Here is a 20,585-nt window from a genome sequence, read left to right as displayed (position 1 = left end):
CTGTACCTCTTCCTCCTTCCCCCACACACCCCACAGTCTGTGTCTCCCAGCTCCCTCACCCCATCCCAAAGCCCTCACCAATCCACTCTTACCCTCAGGAGAAACTCACCTCACACCCAACCAGAAGAGGCCAGCATAGGGCACGGGAATCCTGCCATGTCCCGTAACTGCCTGCAACAGAGCTGGACCCAGAAAAGTGGGTTCACACGCGCGGCGCACAGTCACTGTGTGTGAGAGTCTCCTTTCACTCTGTGGCTGCACCCACACCGTCTATAACTCGCTGTCCTATTTGGACAAGACGGCTCACATGCCTGCTGTGCACTTAGTGGCGTATCCTTGGGGCTCCTCTGATCTTTGGGCCCGGTACAGGTGTCCCATTTGACCCCCTTCCCTGTCGCCGGCCCTGGGTATATGGGTCAAACAAAATATTTTACCTGGACCCTTTTTCACATATTTTATAAACAAATATTATAACAAAAACATAGAAAAACTAATAGAAAAAAAGAGCTTGGTTAATAAGAAACGTAAAGTACACAAATTTGGGTGATAAAGTTGGCTGTCCGCTTACAATCTTTGACTCCGCATTCAGAGGATGAAATTGCCTTCTAGTTATATCAGAACATTTCAGATCCTACAGATGGTGAATTTCAGATTAGATTAGCCAGTGTCTCTGTGTAAGTCCCATGTGGATTCCATATTTTGCAACTAAAATCTCTAATTATCAACTGCTTCTTTTCTTAGAGTTCTCATCCAACCAATATTATGGTATAGCAAGTAGAATACACAGTGAAGTCTAATAATACCAAGGCCATGTTAGCGTTCCTTGTAGACTGGAAAGGCTATGGTCCCAATCCTGGGTCAAAGCTTTGGATGTTCACACTGGCTGACTTGCCAAACTATAATATAAGAGGTTTCTGAGCAAGCTCTGTGGTGGATGTTTGGCGATCATCCATAGGAGGTGGCTACTGTCACACGCTGGAGTTAGTGTCTGCTCCACTTACCAAGCCCATCAATTCTGTTATGCCCTTCCCACAGATGTACCCGCTGTGCTTTTTAGTTGCTTGCATACGGTTCTTCAAGGATTCTTGTAACTTGATGTTACGGGATCGGGTGTTTCCAGGGATATGTGGGATCACGGGATTTAGGCATAAAACTGGCCAGGATTCAATTCTGGGATTGGAGCTTCCAATCCCAGGCATTTCGGGATTAGAAAGTCCTCTTGTTTTTTAATGCCAGGCAGCGTTGAACATCCTCAGGAGGCTCAGACGCTACCCAGATCCCTCCTCCCAGCTTCCCCTGCCCCATGCTTTGCGCACTTCGCTGCGTGACGTGAAGTCAGAGGTCATGCTGCGGAGTGTGCCTCCAGCTGCCCGAACCGCACCTCGCTACCCACCGCCTGCAGCAAGTGAACCCACCCGCACTCTCAGAGGATGGTGAGTAGTTCTGTGGGCTGAGCGGGTCTGGGAAGGAGGGGGGTACTGAAGATTTTAATTTTAAAATCTTCGATACCCGGGATTGAAAAAATATACGTTATTGTAAGAATTTACCGTTGATAACAGTATTTCTCCTAGGTCCACAGGATCCATTGGGATATAGTGGAGAGACAGCGGATTAGCACCAAACGGTCAAAGCTTTTCGGCCTCCTAGCATGCAACAGGCCCGTCATTATATCCCACCTCCTGGATCAGGCAAATCAGTTGTTTTCCAAAGCTCAAAGCAGGAGCATCATGTAGAGCCCTAATCAGATGAGAAGAACACACATGCACACCCTTCCATACAAGATGGAAAAAGGTTAGTGAGTAAAAGGATCCTCAAATCAGGTGCGTCAAGGTGGGATCCCTGTGGAACCTGTGGAGAAATACTGTTATCAGCAGTGAGTTCTTACCATAACGTATATATTTCTCCTGCAGGGTCCACAGGGTATCCACAGTATACATTGGGATGTCCCAAAGCAATTTAGTGGTGGAGACGCTCCTGATTAGACAGGAGAATCCTTCGCCTGAATTCAGCGTCCTGAACGGCAAAGGTATCAAGGCATAATCTCTAATGAATGTGTAAATGGAGAACATGTGTCCACCTAACATATCTATTCTGCTGAAACAGCACATTGTGCTGCCCATAATGGCCTACCTTACAAGTAGAATGAGCAGAGACATTAGCCGGAAACAGGGAGATCAGCTTGAGAATATGCTTCTGAAATTTTAATTCAAAGCCACTTCACCAGTGTCTGCTAATCCACAGACCATCCTTTCTTGTGAAATTCATAGAGAATGAAGAGAGTAAGGGGTAAATTTACTAAGATTCGTATTTTCCCGTTTCAGGTCAAAGTTCAATCACGAATGACATCGAAAGTGTAAAACTGCAACTTTTTGAATTGATTACGACTAATTTACTAAGCTGTCGTATTCGGGTTTTTCTTTTGTTCCGATGTCGATGTCATTCGTGGTTTTTTTTCTATTTTTACGGCAGTGATTAGCAAAACACTGCCGACTTTTTTTACAATCAATCTCGGCCGGATCTGTGTGATCCGTGCTGGGGTTTATTTTATTTTTATTTTTTAATTAAACACTGTAAAATAATAAAAAAAAATGCGTGGGGTCCCCCCTCCTAAGCATAACCAGCCTCGGGCTCTTTGAGCCGATCCTGGTTGCAAAAATATGGGGGGGAAAATGACAGGGGTTCCCCCATATTTAAGCAACCAGCATCGGGCTCTGCGCCTGGTCCTGGTCCCAAAAATACGGGGGACAAAAAGAGTAGGGGTCCCCCGTATTTTTAAAACCAGCACCGGGCTCCACTAGCTGGACAGATAATGCCACAGCCGGGGGTCACTTTTATATAGTGCCCTGCGGCCGTGGCATCAAAAATCCAACTAGTCACCCCTGGCCGGGGTACCCTGGGGGAGTGGGGACCCCTTCAATCAAGGGGTCCCCCCCCCAGCCACCCAAGGGCCAGGGGTGAAGCCCGAGGCTGTCCCCCCCCATCCAATGGGCTGCGGATGGGGGGGCTGATAGCCTTTGTTGTAAAAGAAAAGATATTGTTTTTAGTAGCAGTACTACAAGGCCCAGCAAGCCTCCCCCGCATGCTGGTACTTGGAGAACCACAAGTACCAGCATGCGACGGAAAAACGGGCCCGCTGGTACCTGTAGTACTACTACTAAAAAAATACCCAAAAAAAGACAAGACACACACACCGTGAAAGTATAATTTTATTACATACATACACACATACATACATACATACTTACCTTAAGTTCCCACGCAGGTCGGTCCTCTTCTCCAGTAGAATCCAAGGGGTACCTGTTGAAGAAATTATACTCACGAGATCCAGGGGTCCAGGCTCCTCGGGAAATCCAGGGGTAATCCACGTACTTGAAAAAAAAAAAAAAACGGTGTCCCGACCACGAACTGAAAGGGGACCCATGTTTGCACATGGGTCACCTTTCCACGAATGCCAGAAAGCCACTCTGACTTCTGTCTAAGTGGGTTTCTTCAGCCAATCAGGGAGCGCCACGTTGTAGCACTCTCCTGATCAGCTGTGTGGTCCTGTCCTCACTGACAGGCAGCACACGGCAGTGTTACAATGTAGCGCCTATGCGCTACATTGTAACCAATGATGGGAACTTTCTGCTCAGCGGTGACGTCACTTTAGGTCAACCGCAGGGCAGAAAGTTCCCATCATTGGTTACAATGTAGCGCATAGGCGCTACATTGTAACACTGCCGTGTGCTGCCTGTCAGTGAGTACAGGACCACACAGCTGATCAGGAGAGTGCTACAACGTGGCGCTCCCTGATTGGCTGAAGAAACCCACTTAGACAGAAGTCAAAGTGGGTTTCTGGCATTCGTGGAAAGGTGACCCATGTGCAAACATGGGTCCCCTTTCAGTTCGTGGTCGGGACACCGTTTTGTTTTTTTTGTCAAGTACGTGGATTACCCCTGGATTTCCCGAGGAGCCTGGACCCCTGGATCTCGTGAGTATAATTTCTTCAACAGGTACCCCTTGGATTCTACTGGAGAAGAGGACCGACCTGCGTGGGAACATAAGGTAAGTATGTATGTATGTGTGTATGTATGTAATAAAATTATACTTTCACGGTGTGTGTGTCTTGTCTTTTTTTGGGTATTTTTTTAGTAGTAGTACTACAGGTACCAGCGGGCCCGTTTTTCCGTCGCATGCTGGTACTTGTGGTTCTCCAAGTACCAGCATGCGGGGGAGGCTTGCTGGGCCTTGTAGTACTGCTACTAAAAACAATATCTTTTCTTTTACAACAAAGGCTATCAGCCTCCCCATCCGCAGCCCATTGGATGGGGGGGACAGCCTCGGGCTTCACCCCTGGCCCTTGGGTGGCTGGGGGGGGGGACCCCTTGATTGAAGGGGTCCCCACTCCCCCAGGGTACCCCGGCCAGGAGTGACTAGTTGGATTTTTGATGCCACGGCCGCAGGGCACTATATAAAAGTGACCCCCGGCTGTGGCATTATCTGTCCAGCTAGTGGAGCCCGGTGCTGGTTTTAAAAATACGGGGGACCCCTACTCTTTTTGTCCCCCGTATTTTTGGGACCAGGACCAGGCGCAGAGCCCGATGCTGGTTGCTTAAATATGGGGGAACCCCTGTCATTTTTTTCCCCATATTTCTGCAACCAGGATCGGCTCAAAGAGCCCGAGGCTGGTTATACTTAGGAGGGGGGACCCCACGCAATTTTTTTTGAAAAAATAAGCACTTTCCCACCCCTTCCCACTGATATACATGCACGGATCTCATGGATCCGTGCATGCCTATCCAATCACGAATAAAAAAAAAAGGTCTGTTTTTTTTTAGCACTTTTTTACGAGTTGTAATTTTTCACGGCAGTGTTTGTTTGTTTTTTGCTTTGCACTTCTTAGTAAATGACCGAGATTCATACTTAAACAGCCGCGTTTTGACCGATGGTGTATTCATTCGTAATTTTTTACTTGGACTTGCAAAAATTACGAATGCCCTCATCTCTGCCGTGATTAGTGTTTAGTAAATTACCGAGATGACACTTTGATGAAAAAACGGCATCTCGGTCAAAATCGGGAGCTTAGTAAATTTCCCCCTATGTCTTTCTGATGGCACTGGTATGATTCACATAAATCCTTAAGGCACAGACTACGTCCAACGATGCATCTTCCGCAGCAAAGTTCGGCCCCTATAAGACCGAGACTACAGTTTCTTCATTAAGATGGAATTTAGAAACCACCTTAGGAAGGTACCCTGATTTGGTTCGAAGAACTGCTCTATCGGGATAAAAATTTCAGAAATGGAGGATGACATAACAATGCCCCTAAATCTGAAATTCTTCTAACTAAAGTCAGGAGAAAGAAAACTTTAGCTGTCAACCATTTAAGATCCAATCTTTCAAGTGGTTCAAATGGGACAACCTGAAGGGCCTTTAGGACTAATTTAAATCCCAAGGCACTGTAGGAAGAACAAAAGGAGGTTGAATGTGTCGCATTCCTTGGAAAAAAGTGTGCACAACCTGTAGGTTAACAATTTTCTTTTGGAACCATACAGTCAATGCTGACACTTGTATTCTCAAGGAAGTCAGCCATAACCCTTTATGCATTACTGCCTGAAGGATGCTAAGACTCTGGAAACTGAAAAATCAAGGGTCAAATTTTTGATCCCTACACCATTGAACATAGACTTGCCATATTTGGTGATAAATGCGAGCTGAGGAAATTTTCCTTGCTCTGAGCATAATTAGAATTACCTGTTGTGAGAATCCTCTTGCCTCCAGGATGGAGGTCTCAGGAGTCACTTTGTCAAAGACAGTCCATGCATGTTTTGGGATAACCAGGACCCTGAGATGGTAGATCTGACTACTGAAGGAGTATTAACCGAGCATCCATCGACATCTTCTGCAGATCTGTGTATCCATGTCTTCTGGTCCAAGCTGGAGCTATTAGTATCACAGCATCCTTTCCTTGTCTTACCTTTCATATCACCCTGTATCACAAGGCAATTGGTGGAACACATAAACCAGACGAAAGTTGACAAGTCATCCACAAGATCGCTGTGGGATTTGTTCTTGACTCGTATGTGAAACCTTTGTTGTTCTGACAGAACGGCATGAGATGTATCTCCAGTAACCCCCATTATCCTAGGGGTGTAAGTCCATACATTTACCTGAATGGCAAGTTGACTGAGAAAACCTGCTTCATAGTTTAGGACTGCCGGAATGAGTACTATGGACAAGGCTGGATAACAAAGTTCTGTCCACCTTAAAGTGTGACTTACCTTCTTCATTATGTCTTTGCTGCGAGATCCTCCCTGATGGTTGAGGTACGCCACTGCCATTGCATGTCCGAGCAGATTCCATCTGGATTCATCAGAAGGATATTCTTTGCCTGAATAATTGCTAGATATTAGGCCCGAGGTTCCAATATATTAATGGCAGGTAACATTTCTTCCTTGGTCCACTTCCCCAGGAAATAACTCCTTCCTGACACTTCATCCCAGCCCAACAGGGGCTGGGGTGAAGTGTCCTGACACTTCACCCCAGCCCCACTTCACCCCAGCCCCACAATGATAACCAAAGTGTCCTTTGGTTATCATTGTCATCTTTCACCCCAGCCCCACAATGATAACCAAAGTGTACTTTGGTTATCATTGTCATCTGATAACCAAAGGAGCCTTCCTTTGTCCAGGATAGGTTGTCCAATAACCATTGAGCTATTGACCTCCTAACTTCCAGAGGAAGACAATAATCTGTGCTTTTATTGTCTGATGAAAAATCTTTTACTAAGAAATGATCAGACATTGCAGATGTATGTAATGGAACTAAGTATACTCCATCATGTCCAATGTCTATACCATCAACCCCATCATACGCATTACCGCGTAAATGTATACTGTTTGACTGTGTAGCAACTCCTGAATCTTTGAGTGAAGTTTGGATATTTTGTTCAGAGGTAATTACTCTCTGAATACCCAATTCCAACACAGCCCCCAAATGAGTCATCCGATGTGATGGAACCAGAAACTATTTTGCCCAATTTATGAGCCAACCCTATTTCTGTAACAAGCTGTTGTCTGTTACAGATGATAGAGAATAATTCCTGAGACTGTGCCAGGATTATTAAATTGTCGAGGTATGGGTTTTTATAAAATACTTATCTCCTGCTAACAGAGATAAGATGCCATCACTACAATAATTTTGGTTAATACTCTGGGAGCTGTGGTCAGCCAAAATGGCAGGGCCTGAAATAGAGGTTGAAGGATAGCAACCTACCATAGCGCTGATGGGGCAGTGCTATAGGAACATGTGGATAGGCATCCTGAATATTCCGGAATGCCCTAAATCCTTCTGTTCTATGGCAGAAATAATGGAACGTAAAGTCTCTACATGAAACCTGAGGCACCCAAAAGTACTTGTTCAGTTCTTTGAAATTGAGTAGGGGCCGGAATGACCCATTTGGCTTCTGGACTAGAAACAGGTTGAAATCAAACCTTGTCCTTATTGTGCAGGAGGAACCCTGACTGAAGCACCTGAACTGCCTCTTGCAAAGCCCTAGTCTTCGTTTCCACTGAAGATGGGCTGGTACAATTTTTAATGAGGGTGTTTCCTGAAAACACCTACAGCACTTGATATTACCGGGTGGTTTACCATCCAAGTACTAACCAGGACCAACACTGTTTAGCTTCCAAGATCAGATAAGATTGGGCATGTCCAGTGTGGTTTGGCTGTAGATCATACCGTGAGATACCGCTTTTTGCACCCAGACATCTGTAGTAGACTGCTGTCAGATCTGTGCAAACTGTAGAAATCAGCCTCCCACCCTGGGTCGCCCCAGGTGGAGGCCCTCACCATCAGGCTAATGGCTTATCTTCAGGTTCGAAAACCAGTCCTATGGTAGCCCAATACCTTTTAGTCCTACCAGACTTGTTGGATTGGGACTGTTTGCCTTTTACCCTTTCCTTTTGCTTTTCCTTGATTCTGTAAGGATCGGAAATCTTCAATTAGGCTTGAATTTTTGTGTGAAAAGAAACTTCACTTTCTTGGGAGTCTGATTTCAAATACTGTTAATTCTTGACCAAAAGAATATTTCCAGTAACAAAGATAAGACTCCAGAACCTTTCTGGATTCTGAGTCAGCTTACCATGGACACAGCCAACCCGCTCTGCGAGCTGCTGCTGCAGCTGCTGTTTGAGAGGCAATTTTATCCATATCCAGGTCTGCTTATCGCTGCCTGTTTGATATGCAATATGGAATTTTTGCTTTTTAGATGCTATTGAAAGATCCCCTTTCAATGCATCAGCCAAGCTACCACTGCTTATGCTATCTGAGCTGAAGCCAAGGCTGGTCTAATGACTGTCCCAGTCAAAAAGAAAAAACGGTCTTTAGAAAACCATTGAGGGCGGAATTTACTAAAGGGAAAATGCGGTAAAACCCCCGTTTTACCGCATTTTCATATGTACTAACCCCCGACCGCCGCGTTTTTGCCCCATAGGGTATCGCCATCTTTTTATGGCGATACCCTATAGAAGCCTATGGGACACTCACCACCGCCGCCGCCGGATCCTGCCGCCGCCCCGCGCTGCTCACGATGACCCCCCCTTCCCCCCGTCATACCTGAGAGGCTGCTGGTGCGGCCCCCTCCTCCATCTCCCCCGCAGAACAGCCTTGTTTCCTTCCGGCTGCAGGGGGGAGGAGGAGAAGCCCGGGGACTCCCTGCGCATATTCCCTCCCTGGTCTGGGAGGTGACGGAGACCTCCATAGACATCATCGCGGGGGGCCTCCTATACCACATTGCGATACTAATCGCATATGTTAGTACATATGCAATTAGTATCGCTGCAGTAGTTGGCGAGGGGCGTGACATCATTTATTTATGTTGGAAACAAAAATAATGTAGATTGTCGCAGCAATCTAAGGTTTGCGAATCTACTTAGGGAGCCACCCTTCTTTTTTAAACAGTCCCCAGCTGGATGAGGATAATTGGAATTTCATTTCCTGGAATTCTAACTTCCTACTGGGCGTAACCCATCATAATTTCCAACAGCTGTTTTGGGATGTTTAAACACAGCTGCCTTAGTTTCTAACACAGGCTCTGCTGCTTCTTAGGATAGAATAGCTTACATAGCACTAACTAGCTCAGGTATGTCCACTAAGCTGAGACCTTCCGAAGTGCAATAATGTCAGAATCCATTTGGATTTCCCTCTGTAGGAACATATTGGCAACTGGGAGCCTGTGTGGCTGGCCTATATAGTGAGTTCAGGTGCTGCTCACAGCTGTGGTAACAGCTAATTACCAAGCTGCAGCTACAGAGCAGAGTGCTGAGCACCAGAGTAGAGGGCGCCACCCCAGGCACGAACGAGAAACTGCATGGATCGTGACAGTACCCCCTCCCTAAGGAGCGGATTCCAGACGCTCAACACATGTCAGAGTCTGAATCAAAAGTTAGAGGGCATATCAGGGTTTCCTCATGCTGCCAAGGAAGTCCAACAGAGGCTTTCAACTTAGACTTTCCCTTTTTCTTCTTTCTCCTTTTTGTAGATTTCCCAGCAGGAGCAGTAGACTGAAGCTGAAGAAAACCAACAGGTAAGTTAATTGCTGGAGTCTCCGAGCTGGCAACAGGAATCTCGGATGAACCAAGATAGATAGGAACATCGAATGGCCCGGGCTGGGCAGAAACCTTGGACAAAGTGGACCCCTCTCAAAACTCTGGCAAGGCACATGGTTTCTCATGCCCGAAGGCAAGGGCAGACAATTCCTCAACTGAAATAGGCTGGTTCCCTGAAGACTGATAAGAGCATGAGTTGAATTTCTTAATTACCAACTCACTGAAGGCCGCAAGATCCAGAAGAACTGGGTCATTGGTTTCAATTAGTGGACTAGCCCATTCCAAGGCTTCTCCTCTGAATGCCAGGAATAACAATTTAACTATGTTGGAGGGAGTAATTCCAAGAGAAGGGTCTGTCTCCATCATGGTAAGATATCGGTTAACCAGTGCGAAGTATTGCGTTAAATCTCCATCAAAGTAATCCAAAGATGGAGCGTTGGATGAATTCTGTGAAGTGGAAGCTTCATTTTCTGGAAACACTGGAGATGGAATAAAAAATGGAGCATCAGGACACTGAGGAGGGGACAGACTTTCAGGAGACTGGTCAGAAATACATGATGATCCTAACTGAACATTGACTAGAGATTTGGATGGCACTTTTTGGATTTGGTCCTTCCTGGAAGTCCTGTGAGACTGAGCTGTATCCAAATCGTGAGCCAACAAGTTAGTAGTAGGATTGGAACCCAGGACTACAGCAGTGCCTACGTGCCTAGATATATGGCCTGTGTTGTGAGAAACGGGAGTGCTAGATCCTTCTTCTGAGATTGGCATAATGCTCAAAGCCCCCTCCTGGGGCTGAACTAAGGCAGGAGCCCCCTCTTCACGGGGCTGAGCTAAGGCAGGAGCCCCCTCTTCACGGGGCTGAGCTAAGGCAGGAGCCCCCTTTTCACGGGGCTGAGCTAAGGCAGGAGCCCCTTCTTCACGGGGCTGGGCTAAAGCAGGAGCCCCCTCTTCACGGGGCTGGGCTAAGGCAAGAGCCCCCTCTTCACGGGGCTGGGCTAAGGCAAGAGCCCCCTCTTCACGGGGCTGGGCTAAGGCAAGAGCCCCCTCTTCATGGGGCTGGGCTAAGGCAAGAGCCCCCTCTTCATGGGGCTGGGCAGCACTCTGAAGACTCTCTGGCTGGGCAGCACTCTGAAGACTCTCTGGCTGGGCAGCACTCTGAAGACTCTCTGGCTGGGCAGCACTCTGAAGACTCCCTGGCTGGGCAGCACTCTGAAGACTCCATGGCTGGGCAGCACTCTGAAGACTCTCTGGCTGGGCAGCACTCTGAAGACTCCCTGGCTGGGCAGCACTCTGAAGACTCTCTGGCTGGGCAGCACTCTGAAGACTCCCTGGCTGGGCAGCACTCTGAAGACTCCCTGGCTGGGCAGCACTCTGAAGACTCCCTGGGGCTGGATGCTCTGAACCCCTCACTGGGACTGGACGCTCTGAACCCCTCACTGGGGCTGGACGCTCTGAACCCTTCACTGGGGCGACAGGCTCAGAAACCCCTCCTGGGGCGACAGGCTCAGAAACCCCTCATGGGGCGACTGGAAACCTTAGGTGGAAGACTAGTTTTGAGACAGATGGTATTTAAAGATTGGAGGTGCACTCTGTCCCCATTTCTTGGTTTTTGAATGGAGCAAGTTAGAATAAAATGTCCATGACCCCCACAATAAAGGCAAAGTTTATTGTCTCTGCGATGCTGGCGTTCCGTTTCTGGGAGACTAGGTCGAGGGAAACTTTGGAACCTGCCTCTTGTCTGTGGAAGAGAGGTGTCCCTAGCATGCCTAGTCCATGGGCCAGAAGAAAACTCCTTTTCTGGAGCTATTTTACTGGGGTCCGCCAGTCTCCCCAGGAATTCAGGTAGAATGCATAGAATACTGGATACTAAAGTCTGTAGCTGGTCTAACTTTTCCTTTAAAATCCCCAGTCGTAAGGAATCTAAAGAAGGTGATATCTCAGGAGCTGAGTAGTTAACGAGCTGTGAGAAAACTCCCTCAGGTAGATTGCAATTACCTTCCCTGCTGTTTGTTTGTTTGTGGCCAGTTCATACTGTCAGAATCCGTTTGGATTTCCCTCTGTAGGAACATATTCACAGGGACTGATGTTCTCGGCACAATAGCAGGTTTATTTATACTGGGTAAAGCAGTGTACAACTGTAAACAAGAAGTATAAACCAGGAATGATTGAAGAACACAAAATGAAAGGGAGAACTGGAATTGCACTTGCAATGCTGGGAGTCTGGGAAGTACTTGACAGTACTGGATACTTGGGAACACACTTGTGATACTGGGATTGGAAACTCACTTGTGATTCTGGGAACTGAGGGGACACGGGATGCCAGGAGACTGTGAGTACACAGACACACTGAAGACTGTGATTACATGAAAACGGTGTAGACTGTGGAAACACTTGAGACACTGTGGACTGTGAAGGTACTTGTAATAGGATTGTCCTGTAGCAGATTTAGCACCATAGCAGGATGCACTTGAGCAGAGAATGCAGGGTTGCAGGATTGCACTGTAGAAGGTTAGCACAGTAGCAGGATGCACTTGAGCAGAGAATGCAGGGTTGCAGGATTGCACTGTAGAAGGTTAGCACCATAGCAGGGTGCACTTGAGCAGAGAATGCAACATACCAGGATAACAGGATTGCACTGTAGCAGGATCACAGGATAGCACTGTGGTAGAGTATGCAACATACCAGGATAACAGGATTGTACTGTAGCAGGATCACATGATAGCACTGTGGTAGAGTATGCAACATAGCAGGTTAACAGGATTGCACTGTAGCAGGATCACAGGATAGCACTGTGGTAGAGTATGCAACATAGCAGGATAACGGGATTGCACTGTAGCAGAGTAGCTACACAGGATAGCTGTTGGAGCCTGGCAGTACTACGGATGATTTTAGCAGTAGAGACCAGCATAACCAGGACCAGGAACTTAGACAACCTTGACACGATGAACTGGCAACTGGGAGCCTGTGTGGCTGGCCTATGTAGTGAGTTCAGGTGCTGCTCACAGCTGTGGTAACAGCTAATTACCAAGCTGCAGATACAGAGCAGAGTGCTGAGCACCAGAGCAGAGGGCGCCACCCCAGGCACGAAAGAGAAACTGCATGGATCAAATAAGTCCTCAGCTAAACATGTGTAGACTGTGAAGATGTTGTAGCATGTCTATGTGATATACTTACCACCGGCCTTTTTGCCTGCCTTTGTTAAGAGGGTGTCATTCCTGCATGTAAGGGTTAATAGCAGAGCCGTAACTAGGTGTGTGCCGATGGTGCCTTGCCCACAGCGCAAATGCACTGAGGGCGCACCATCGGGAATCACACCTGCTATCTCCGAGCCCAGACTGCTAAAGGCAGCGCTGCCTGTGTCCCGCTGACGGCGGCACCGCCCGCCCGTGTCCCTCTGAAGCCACCGTTGCCCGCCCGCCTGGACACAACCGTGTCCCGCTGAAGCCGCCGCCACCCACCCACCTGTGTTCCGCAACTTCTTTTGAACTTAAAGCCACCGCCGCCCGCCCGCCTGTGTCCAGCTTCAGCTGGACACAGGCAGGCGGGCGGGTGGCTTCAAGTTCAGAGGAAGTTTTCAAGCCGCTGCGGCATCTGTGCAGCCTTCTCAATGGCCTAGCGGCAGCCCGGCCCCCCTCCCCTGCAATACGGAAGCCGCTGCCGCCCACCAGACTACTGCTGCTGAAGCTGCCGCCTGCCCGTGTCCCCGTGAAGCCGCCGCCGCCCGCCCGCAACATCACGTAAGTGACTACACTACACTTCACTACAGTACACTACACTACACTATACTACACTATATTACAGTACACTATACCACAGTACACTTCACTACACTACACTACACCCTAAGGGTAGGAGGGGGAGGGTGGGTGTAATGGGGACTAGCTGCCGTACTGTGTTAAAGGGGGAAAGAGGGACTATGCCTACCATAATGTGTAATAGGGGGATGCTCTCTGCCGAAACGTGTAAAAGGGGGACGCTTTCTGCCGTAATGTGTAAAAAGGGGACTCTGCTGGCAGTAATGTGTAAAAAAGGGGACGCTGTCTGCCGTAATGTGTAAAAAATGGAGATGCTGTCTGCCGTAATGTGTAAAAAAGGGGGTGCTGTCTGCCGTAATGTGTAAAAAAGGGGACGATGTCTGCCGTAATGTGTAAAAAAGGGGACGCTGTCTGCCGTAATGTGTAAAAAAGGGGGACGCTGTCTGCCGTAATGTGTAAAAAAGGGTACTCTGTCTGCCATAATGTGTAAAAAGAAAGGGGACTCTGTCTGCCGTAATGTGTAAAAGGAGCTCTACCTGGTGTAGTGGCGCTACTGTGCGGTGTAATTTGAATAATGGAGACTACTGTGCACCATTATATGAATTGGTATTATTTTGTGGCCACACCCCTTTTCTGTGAAGCCACGCCCCTATATTTTTTGCACGTGCCTATGGCGCGCACTGTCGCCGGTTTGCGTTAAGGGGGGGGGGGGCGCCGATGCCGTTTCTTGCACACAGCACTAAAATGTCTAGTTACCGCACTGGTTAATAGGATAACCTATCGCTGGTATAGGAGCTAGCATTATCTGCCCAGCTACATTGAATAATGTCTGTGCAAAGTAGCCCATGAAGGTTCAACCAGAACCTGTGCCTGCCTCGGTTACTTAAGAGGCATTGGAGACAACGAAACCATTTTGCACATGTTCTCATTGAACCAGTCCTGATAGGTTAACCTAGCTCTGCAAGACAACTTGAAATAAGTGTTGGTGCTGCTATGGAAAGTGTATTTTCCTCACCCTTGCCGATTTTAGGCATAATAAATAAATCACACACCTTACAGTGTTATTACACAATTTGTGACTGTAATCACTTTAAAATTTGTTAAAGTTACATACAATACAATCCTGCCCTGCTTTGCACCAGCATTGAGGATCGGATACACAGAAATACTGACGGAATTTTATAGTAAAGTCAGCAATCACACTAGCAGTCAGTCACAGGTTATACATTGGTATAATAAGCAATATGAGCACATAATCCACTACAAATACATTTCAGGTATGTAGAAGAAACATATTACTGCATTACCTTATATAGGAGTTTTAAATGTATTCAGCTGCACAGCAAAAGAATACCACAGCAATAGTTATCAGACTCATATGCATCAGGCACTTTTTCTAACTATTCATACTCAAAGGATACAGGGAGACTCACCCCACTTCCAGGACCAATCAATACGTTTGCGAACGCTGAGTGGATCCAGATGCTACTAGTGTACACAATCACTTCGTGAACCTATAGGGAACACAGACGCCCAAGTGAACACTGGGAGTCATTCCGAATTGATTGCTTGCTAGCAACTTTTTGCAGTGCTGCGATCAGATAGTTGCCGCCTATGGGGGAGCTGACAGCACAAACATTTTTTTTTGCAGTTTCTGAGTAGCTCTGCGCTCTGGACATACTCAGCCGCTGCGATCACTTCAGTCTTTTTGGTCCCGGAATTGATGTCAGACACCCACGCTGCAAACGCTTGGACACGCCTGCGTTTTTGCAAACACTACCAGAAAATGGTCAGTTGACACCCACAAACGCCCTCTTTCTGTCAATCACCTTGTGATTGCTTGTGCGAATGGATTCTTCGTTAAATCCATCACCCAGCATCAATCCTTTTTGTACCCGTATGACGCGCTTGCGCATTGCGGTGCATACGCATGCGCAGTTTTGCCTAGATTTAACCTGATCACAGCGCTGCAAAAAGTTGCTAGCGCTGCTTCGAATGACCCCCACTGACGCATCAGTCACACAGTCGCCTGTGCTGCGACTGGATCCCCTGAGTACACAGCGTCTCAGACGGAAGCAGAAAAACAGTTCATGGCGGGAGACTCAGAGGAAACTGGTCATAAACCAGGGAGGGGCGACCAGGGGAGCGTCTTACTCCCCACTGCTGACACCAACCCTAGGGTTCGCGGCCTCATACTACCCCTGGAGCCTATGATCCCTAAGTTCTAGCGCTGGTGCACTCTCGGTGGCAGTGACTGTTTGGCAGTCTCCTCCCAAAACAGTGCGGCTGTGTCCGTGCTCCCCCTCTAGTAAATAGACCCCTTAGTGTCTGAGCAACAGACCTGCTTCTTTGCACAGCCTGGCATGAAATGGGTTAGTTGTCCAGTTGACAGCACAGGCACTGAGTTCTGTATGCCTGCTGCACATACTCTCCTCCAATACGCATAATATATTCTCCCCTATGTACCTGCAGACGGGTAATCATTGCGTGTAGTCTGTTGCCAAGGTGTGTATATGGCTACAGTGCATGAAGTCTGTGTGTTGTGTGTGCTCATACAATACATGGGTATCTGTCAGCTGCAGTCATATTATAACTCACTATGGCTGTACTAGATGCTACTCTATCCTTTAAATGTCCCAGGTCCTTTACATTTACATGTGTATATTATTTCATTACCAGGGCCGGATTAACAATGGGGCGGATGGAGCTGCAGCTCCAGGCCTCCCATTGAAAATAGGCCCACAACACCCCAAACCAGCTGGCCAAAGTTCCGACCACAGAGGTCTGAATCTCTGCCGGCCCGAGTCAGTCCTGAATACCTCTGAGGCTCTGCCCCCGAATCCGTCCATAGCCCCGCCCACTGGCCTATCCTCACAATCAAGAGTCGGCCTGGGCTGTTGGTTAATCCCGGGTGTGCCCCCTGCTCTGTAACTCCTCCCACTATCATCGGGGGCGTGGACAAGGCAGGTCGGGCTGGTGACAAGCTGTATACGGTAGGTACTCACTATCAGCTGCTGAAGCTGTGGTGCGCCCTGCTGTAACGCTGAGGAGAATCCTGATCAGTGCAGGAACTCCTCAGCAGCATCTGCTGTGCTCCGATTGGCTGAGTGACACATCACACACAGTCACTCAGCCAATCAGAGCACAGACACCCCCCACCCACACACAGACCAGCAACTACTCGGGCAGCAGGCTGAAGAATGAATGATATTGCAGCCAGGAACTCAACACAGGAGAGATGGTTAGTCACCTGTCAGTGTGTCACACACACATACATGTGTATAGTACTGTACAGGATAATTACTTTTATAAGCTTCATTTCCCCTCACCAAAACCTACAAGTTCCATCTCTATCCAGCACCTCCTGTAACACCCTCCCTGCTCTTTTGCAGTATGTATAGTTATCTATACTATATACAACATGTACTCTGCATATATATGTATATTATGTACGTGTATTGTATGTGTGTGCTTTATGCATGTGTATTGTATGTGTGTGCTTTATATATATATATATATATAATATACTATACGCTATGTATGCATGTGTATTGTATGTGTGTGCTTTATATATATATATATATATATATATATATACTATACGCTATATATGCATGCAGGTATGGTATCAGGATCTTTGTGATGGCAGCGGTCAGAATACAGACATCACCCTTACATGCCAAATCCTGACACCTGGAAGGTAAGTATACTAACCCTCATCTACTCCCCCACCTAACCCTCCCTTCCCGCAGCCTGACCCTAACTTTACTCGGTGATGCCTAAACCAAACCCCCCCCCCCCCCCCCCACCCACCCACCCACACACACACACACCTGTAGCCTAAAGCTAACCTTTCCACCCCCGCAGCCTTACCCTTCCCGGTGGTGCCTAATCCCCCCTTCCCAGAACTAACCCTCTTCCCGCAGCCTAATACTAACCCTCCCACAGCCTAAACCTTTCCCTCCATCTCCTACCACAGCACACTTACGTTCGGGAGCCAGCAGTCGGGATTCCAGTGCCGGCATTTTTATCCATGTGGGGATCCCGCACCAGCATTCTGACCAATGTTGGTATTCCGGCATCAGCATTCCAAATGCCGATATCCTGAACGCCGGTATGTATAGTGTGTGTGTGTATATATATATATATATATACACACAGTATATGTATGTATGTATGTATATATATATATATATATATATATATATATACATTTTTTCTATACTATGTGTATGCATTACTGTTCTATGGCCCTCTTTCCGAGTTAATCGCTCGCTAGCTACTTTTTGCAGCCGTGCAAATGCATAGTCGCCGCCCACTGGGGAGTGTATTTTCGCTTTGCAAGTGTGCGATCGCATGTGCAGCCGAGCAGTACAAAAACATTTTTTGCCGTTTCAGAGTAGGTCTGAACTTACTCAGCCCTTGCGATGACGTCAGCCTGTCCAGTCCCGGAATTCACGTCAGACGCCCGCCCTGCAAACGCCGGGACACGCCTGCGGTTTCCCTACCACTCCCAGAAAACGGTCAGTTTACACCCATAAACGCCCTCTTTCTGTCAATCTCCTTGCAATCACCCGTGCGAATGGATTCGTCGCTAGAAGCATTGCCCAGCAACGATGCTGTTTGTACCCGTACGACGCACATGCGCATTGCGGTGCATATGCATGCGCAGTAGTACCCTGATCAGCAGCGTGCGATCAACTCGGAATGACCTCATACATACAGATGCGTCCGTCTACACTGTAGCTGTGCTGCGAGCATCAGTGTGTACAGGGTGCCAGCCAGTGTTGGATTAATAATGGGGCAGATGTAGCTTCAACCCCTGCTGGAGACAGGAGGAAAAAAAATCCAGCTGCCAGCGGGCACTTGAGGTCCCGCTCACTCGCACCGCAACTAATCTCTCCCCCTGCCATCCAGCAAAAATTAACCTTGCACGGGGTTCTTCAAATGCCGGCAACACTGTTAAAATTGGTGGTTGCAGTAGAAGGCTTCATACGCCCTCCATGCGCCTCACAGCCACCTGGCTCCTCCTCATGAAGTGTGATTCCACACCAAGCGCTGCCAAACCACCAGTGCACCAGGGGCAGTTGAGCTGTGCTTACCCTCAGCTCTGTGAAGGCGGCCCGCGTGATTGTGACAGGGCTGCTTGTTATCAGGCGAGAGCCTGAGCTATGCAGTCAAACTAAAAGTCTCAGCCCTGGTGCAGTGGGAAGGAGCGCTGACGTCTCAGGCCCCAAAGAGTTTTGGGAGAGCACAGAGCCACTGCTTTGGCCCCTGTCTCAACTACCTGCCCCTCCCAGGTGAGAAGGCAATCTCTGCGATTGCAAGCTCTGTGGGCAAGGAACCTGCACACTTAAATCTGAATTTTGAATCATATTATTTGATTTTGGGGATGTGTGATACGTACTAGGTGGCAAGTTGTAGGTGAGGTCTCTCTGATGGTACCTGTGTAGTGGAATAACAAGCTCTAGTTGGGGAGAGAGCAACATATGATTGTCAGCTCTTAAAACAAGATACAAATATCAGTGAGACCTTGGATTATGCTGCTGTTAGATGAGATTGTAAACCGATGGACAAAAGTTTAGAAGGTTTATGGCACATGTGTTGTTAGATTGTAAATCATGGGTAATATTACTAGGTATGTGTGATGTATTTGTACAGTATGTACAGTATTTGATTGTAAGCTCTGGGGATGTTGAAGGCTCAGCATATGTGAGATATGTGTGTAAGATTGTGAGATCTGCGGACAAGCGCCCAGTATCTGTGTGATACATGTGTTAGGTAGTGAGCTCTGTAGGTGGAGAGGTATCTGTGTATAATATGTGGGAATGAAAGCTTAGTATAATGCATGCCGCCTCTCCTACTTGCTGGTTACTTCCTCCCACTCCTACCTCCAAGATTTCTCACATGCTGCTCCCTTTCTTTGGAATTCCCTACCTCTCCCCCTCAGATTCTCCACCTCTCTACAAAACTTCAAACGGGCTCTCAAGACCCACTTCTTCACCAAACCCAGCCAAATCTCATCCTAACCCTCTGTTTAACGCTCACTGTTTACTCCATCTGTGACACCCCTGTCTGTCTTCCCTTCCCCTTAGGGCTGTAACACACTAACCGGTTTTCCCCGGATGGCAAAAAGCCGGACAAACTTTGTCCGGCTTTTTGCTATCCGGGAGAAACCGGCAGAGGGCTGTAACACACTGGCCGGTTTCTCCCGGATGGCAAAAAGCCGGACAAACTTTGTCCGGCTTTTTGCCATCCGGGAGAAACCGGCAGAGTCTCGCACACAGGACGGCTTTGAGCCGTGTGTGATGCTGTGCGCATGCGCAGCATCAGACACGGCTTGGAAAAAAACCGTTGTGTGTGAAAGCTCCCCTTCACACACACGGTTCACTGGCTGCAAAGACGGCCGGGCGGCCGCCCGGCCGCCGGACCTTCCAGTGGTGAGACCCGGCTGCAACCCGGCGGCCGGGGCCGTGCAGTGTGAAGGGACCCTAGCCCTCACACTGTTAACTACAATGCCAGCACGGGAAAAAGCCGTCCGGCTTTTTCCCGGCCGGCAAAAGCCGGGTAGTGTGTTTTAGCCCAGAGTCTGTCACACAGGACGGCTTTGAGCCGTGGGTGATGCTGTGCGCATGCGCAGCATTAGACACGGCTTGGGAAAAAACCGTTGTGTGTGAAAGCTCCCCTTCACACACACGATTTACTGGCTTCAAAGACGGCCCGGCGCCGGCCCTGCAGCCGGACCTTCCAGTGAATAGTTCCGGCTGCAACCCGGCAGCCGTGCCGGGACTGTGCCGTGTTTAAGGACACATTGTGCTCAATGTGTCTTTGCATCACGGCAGCGGTTAAAAGCCGGCCGGGTTTTTGCCGGGCGGCGCCAGCCGGCTAGTGTGTTACAACCCTTAGAATGTAAGCTCTCACGAGCAGGGCCCTCTTCCCTCATGTGCTTTTTCCTCTCTAACTTAAACCACCTTCTACTTCATACTCCCTTCGACGGCACTAAATCCCCCAGTTCTCTGCCACCCTGATATTTATTTCAGTGTCGTCTGCTGATGAAGCTATGTTTATATACCCTGTACTTGTCCTACAGTATATTGTATTCAGCTGTAAGTTGCTGTTTTCCTGTTTTGATTATTTGTTTATGTACTCTGTAATTGGGCGCTGCGGAACCCTTGTGGCGCCATATAAATAAAGGATAATAATAATAATCAGGGACGACCTGCTGGCTGCTGCTGTTCAG

At 48.1% G+C, this 20,585-nt stretch overlaps 1 long non-coding RNA gene and 1 pseudogene across 1 annotated transcript; one reads left to right on the top strand and one right to left on the bottom strand.

Moving 5' to 3' along the window:
• Positions 1-7,595: 7,595 nt before the first annotated feature.
• LOC134971369 (5S ribosomal RNA) lies at positions 7,596-7,714 on the bottom strand (annotated as a pseudogene).
• An 8,647-nt stretch (positions 7,715-16,361) lies between these two features.
• On the top strand, positions 16,362-17,453 carry LOC134969940 (uncharacterized). Its single transcript, XR_010189575.1, has 3 exons — positions 16,362-16,586; positions 16,966-17,045; positions 17,325-17,453. It is a non-coding gene; the product is annotated as an uncharacterized LOC134969940 (long non-coding RNA).
• The last annotated feature ends 3,132 nt before the right edge of the window (positions 17,454-20,585 follow it).

The sequence above is a fragment of the Pseudophryne corroboree genome, chromosome 11, assembly GCF_028390025.1.
Source record: "Pseudophryne corroboree isolate aPseCor3 chromosome 11, aPseCor3.hap2, whole genome shotgun sequence".
Classification (NCBI taxonomy): domain Eukaryota; kingdom Metazoa; phylum Chordata; class Amphibia; order Anura; family Myobatrachidae; genus Pseudophryne; species Pseudophryne corroboree.
This window is presented reverse-complemented; position numbering and strand designations above follow the sequence as displayed.